Source organism: Engraulis encrasicolus, chromosome 22 (assembly GCF_034702125.1).
Source record: "Engraulis encrasicolus isolate BLACKSEA-1 chromosome 22, IST_EnEncr_1.0, whole genome shotgun sequence".
NCBI lineage: Eukaryota > Metazoa > Chordata > Actinopteri > Clupeiformes > Engraulidae > Engraulis > Engraulis encrasicolus.
In genome coordinates this window covers 45,142,262-45,147,487 of record NC_085878.1, presented here as the reverse complement: position 1 = coordinate 45,147,487, position 5,226 = coordinate 45,142,262, and positions in this window count along the sequence as shown.

Genomic DNA, 5,226 nt, shown 5'->3' with positions numbered 1-5,226 from the left:
AGAGAGAGGCTGAAGGTGCATCATGTGTGTGTGTGTGCGTACGTGCATGCATACACGTACCTGTTTGTCTCTGTCAGTGTGTGTGTGTGTGTGTGTGTGTGTGTGTGTGTGTGTGTGTGTGTGTGTGTGTGTGTGTGTGTGTGTGTGTGTGTGTGTTCCATGCCAGGTGAATGCGAGCGGTGCTGTATTGTGTAGAGTTCTATGCTGGGCAGGCTTGTGAGGGTGGTATGTAGTTCTGTGCGGTGGGATGAGGCATGAGATGCGGCCCTCTTTGATCTCCTCCGGGTTAATAGCGGGGGCACCCCACCAGAGGAAGCTGGGCCTTCCCTTTGTGTGCCCAGGCAACAGTTGGCCAAACAAACAGCATATCTGAGAAAGCTCTCCGCCAAATAAGCATGTGCACACTCATGCAGAAAGAGAAAGAGAGAAACTGAAAGAGTGAGTGCCAGAGAGAGAGAGAGAGAGAGAGAGAACAAGATGAATAGAAGGACTGTGTTTGTGTGTGCGTTTGTATGTGTGTGTGCACTTGAGAGAGAGGGAGAGAGCGGGAGAGAGAGACACACACAGAGATAGAGAGAGGGAGAGGAGAAAAGGGAAGAGGAAGAATATGAGGCATATGAGGCAGACAAAGTGTGTGTGTGAGAGAGGGAGAGAGAGAGAGAGAGAGAGAGAGAGAGAGAGAGAGAGAGAGAGAGAGAGAGAGAGAGAGAGAGAGTGAGAGAGAAGCCAATCACCCATAGCCTCATGATGAGGCATGAAGAGCTGCAATCTCATTTCCATGGGTCTCCGCTCCACTGGAGGTGCCGGTACTTTCTACCTCCTCCCCCATCACACCCACCCACTTCATATGCACTTCTCCTCATATGACACCCTCAGGTAATTTTGATAAGTGATTATATGTTTCATATCCGCAAATATTGGTGAAAAATGTTAATGTGCATTCATATTTGTTGGGAGGATGCCACAAAACATTGCTTTTTGCACAAGTTCTAAGTATGCCCCTGCATATGTACACAGGGCATGCACCTTTCAGTGGTACATAGGGGAGCACTGTATGTATACCCAGAGGGGCCTTCTCTCCATGTTCCCCGCCATACAATTATTCTGTCATTTTCAGAGTCATCTGCACGGGAGCAATTCAAAAGCCAAATGAAAGCCGTCTTAAGCGTGATTTGATTCCGGTGCCATTGTCGCGCGGCGCCCCGCAGCAGACAAATGCGCTCCTCCGGTGAAATGTTTTCTTCCCAGACGTTCTGGCAGTGGACAGATACTTTAAAATCAATTTGCATTGGAAATCACATCTTGCCAGGCAGGTGGTCTGGGCTAAGACCCGACGAGGGTCTGCTAGTAAGCAGAAGCCCACATTACTTATCTTTGGCGAAGATCAAATTTTAATGGCAAAGGAAAGCTATTATATGCCCTTGTGCCGCGCTTAAGAGGGGCCAGCCCAGTATCACATATGCACGGGGCACAGCACAGCCTGCAGCCAGCATTGCAGCAGTCAGACAAGCACCGGTGAAGTGAAGGGGAGCCTGCGTTTGTCAGATCTCATCACTCATTTCCTACCTCTCTCCCTGCGGCTAAGGGTGTGCATGTGTGTGTGTGTGTGTGTGTGTGTGTGTGTGTGTGTGTGTGTGTGTGTGTGTGTGTGTGTGTGTGTGTGTGTGTGTGTGTGTGTGTGTGTGTCTGTCTGTCTGTAAGTGTGTGTGTATGTGTGTATGTGTGTGTGTGTGTGTGTGTGTGTGTGTGTGTGTGTGTGTGTGTGTGTGTGTGTGTGTGTGTGTGTGTGTGTGTGTGTGTGTGTGTGTGTGTGTGTGTGTGCGTGTGTGTGTGTGTGTGTGTTTGAATCTGCTTGCTTCTGTGAGTGTATATGTGTGTGGGTCTCTGTGTGTGCTTGTGTGTGCAGGGGAGGTGGGGTGCAGGAGTCATTGGCAGGAGGGAAAGGTTGCTGAAGTTAAGACCGAGGTGAGAGCAGGTGTCAGCCTCTTTTCCTCCTCCTTCCATCGCCTTTCCCTCCACCCTCACATCTGAATACTGAGTGCCTAAACGTTTAATATTCACATAATACAACACGGATGCAGGAGAAGAGAGGAGCAAAAGAAAAAGAAAAAGCTATTGCCTGCTTTGGCCTTGGTGCTGGCTGTGTAAGCCTGGCTGAGTACGGGCCTGTCTTATGAATATTTTAGACTATACCTGTGTGTCCAATGTATTGAATTTCTGAATGGAATTCATGGGAGGAATTCTAGATGTTCAGGGTATGGGAATGAGGCTTGATTCTTTTTTGTATTATCTTACCAATGTTGCTTTTGTTATTGCGAACAAATTGCTGCTCTTTTTTTTAACATTACAAAACCTCTTTTTCCGGCTTTTATCGTCATAATGATGCCTTTTGTTGGTGAAGAGGGATTGTGATTCAAATTATAAAAATCATCTGAGCACTAGAAGGACGGTGCAAATGAAGCTGAAATGAGCTGTGAAATTAGAATGGATGTCTGGACCCTCACGGATGTCCACCTCACACCATTTTGGACAATCGTTTGTTGTTGTTTTAGTCTTTGGTAGGCCTATTAAATGTTTTATAGTTGTTATTACTTTTTTAACAGAGGAAAGAAACTCAAACAACTCCGCCTACACATGTCATAAACATCTCTTGAGTGATGCAACACGATTACTGCTGTAGAACATTATGGAAAAAGCTGAACTTAAAGACCACAGAAATTGTGACATAAAAATGTTTTATGATGATATGATTTGTTATTGTGTAATGACAGCCTACACTGTACATGCACTTACTTATAAAGATAGGTATGTTATAACTGTTGAATGTGCTTTTATAACACATTTATAACCATTCTGTCATGAATGTTGAGAGAATAAAATGTTTTAATGGAGCAAACACCCCCCCCCCCTCATCCACCAACATCATACTGTGTTTTAAATGATTTTTCTCCAAACTCTAATTATAGCTTGAAAATAGCATGCTACCCTCTAATTACGATGGAAATTTTAAATGCGGATTGAACATTAAAGTAACCGTATGAAAATTAGCACAGTGTTTCTGCGTGCTTGATGTTGTTACAGAGTAATTATCACCCCATCTGAATGATGTACATTTTCTTCTTCAACACTGCTTGGGATATCTTATCTGCTATACATGCTCGCATGGGTAGTGCTGGCCTCTTTGAAATTTGATTTACAGTTATCGTCTGTCGTGGGTGATATGTTGTGTTTATCATACAGCGTAATGTAAAGCTGCATCAAGTTAGTCCCTATCGGTCTTGGCCGCCTCCCCCAGGGAAATGAGTGATTTCTCTAAACTGCCGAGAGAAAAACAGGCGACGGTATAAATCTTGCGTGTCCTATGGAGGAGTCAGGACATCTTGTTGTGTGTACAGCAGTGAAGCCCTGCTCAAGGAGGACGCTAGTCAGGATTCTCCATGTTGCCTTGGCATACGTGTGACCTTACATTACATCCACATCTAAGTAAGAAAGCGATACCGACTTGAGTGTGTGTGTGTGTGTGTGTGTGTGTGTGTGTGTGTGTGTGTGTGTGTGTGTGTGTGTGTGTGTGTGTGTGTGTGTGTGTGTGTGTGTGTGTGTGTGTGTGTGTGTGTGTGTGTGTGTTTGTGTACAGACTGGGAAGTCTAGGTGGCGTTCCAAGAAGTTGTCAATCACTGGAGTCCCTTTGCAGGCCGTGACTGCCTTGTGAAACTCAGTAGGGAAGAGAAATGGAGGAGGAGGAGGAGGAGGAGGAGGAGGAGGAGGGTGAAGCATGGGGGATATTTCTGTAGGGGGTTGAGGTAGAGTGAGAGGTGGGTGAGAGACAGCTGTGGAGAGAGAGGAAGGAAAAAGCATGAGGGAGGCTGGGAGAAAAGAGCTTGGGTGGTGGATGTGTTGGGGGGAAGGGGTGGGCCTAGGAGACATGGCTGGAGGGCCGGCTGATAAGGATGGGCAGGGAAAGCTAATTAGCCAAAGGAAATTGGGCTGCAGTCCATATCGGTTAGCTCCAGAGAAGGCAATCTCCCAGGGCCCTCGCAGGTGAAAAAGCACCTGCAAAGACCCGCTGACAGGGCCAGCCATTGATAGCTAAGCGGGTTCAAGTGATTTTGGAGTCAAATGAAGGGGGAAAAATTAGAGAGAGAGAGAGAGAGAGAGAGAGAGAGAGAGAGAGAGAGAGAGAGAGAGAGAGAGAGAGAGAGAGAGAGAGAGAGAGAGAGAGAGAGAGAGAGAGAGAGATTATGGGATGGAAGAAGACATGTAGAGGAAGGGAGGGAGTTGAGGGAGGAAATAAGAAAGAAATGAGGAGAAAATGAGACAGAAGGCCATGGAGAGGAAGAGAGAGGAGAAAAGAGAGGCAGAGAGATTGACAGAAGAAGTAAGACGTGAAGAGGCAAAGAGAGGGAGACTGAAGGAGAGAGAGAGAGGGAGAGAGAACGAGAGAGAGAACGAGTCAGTAAAGGGAGGAGGCAAGAGGGAGGGGGGAGATTGGATGAAATAACAGTGTTTGCCCCTGGAAGCCAACTGGCTGACAAGCAAATTTCCCCGAGTTTGTCTGTGCCAGCCCCGCTTTGGCTCACAGTGAAGTCCCTATCTCACCGAGCGCATGTGGCAACGCTGAGAGGCAGAGGAAAAGCATAGCTGACACGAACAGGCTTTTAACTTATAGATGCAGAGCCCATTACACCCTTATAACCGCAAAAATACACTTCTTTCCCCTGTTTCAATTCCCAAGAGCTGAGTAGTTTTTGAAACATTTATACGAATGGATGTAGAGGCGTTACATTATCATATAATTGATGAGTTCATTAATTTTAGTATTATGTGGGCTGAATAATATTTCCACAGTGGTTAAAATGTGGAGCACATAACTAATTAATCAAACATGCGGGGAAGCAGTGCTGAATCTCTATGTGAAATGATGCATGTGCCTTGCCCAAATATGCTGTTTCCAAATCATATTTGGTAAATCTGAGAAAGCCCTGCCATTTGATATAGAATGCTTTGTAGTACCTGCCACTCTGGTTGCTCTCCCTACATGAAGACCATGAAAAATATCTATGATCCCAATAGGCTAATATTTCTGATTAATGGTACCGTGGGCATTTTCAATGTTCTCCATGTAGGGAAAGCAAGTTATTTCAGTCTTTTGCAGTTCAACCATTCCTTTAATTATATGAAGGCACAATGGGAAAGATCCATTGGCAATGTGCAGTGGCACAGCACACC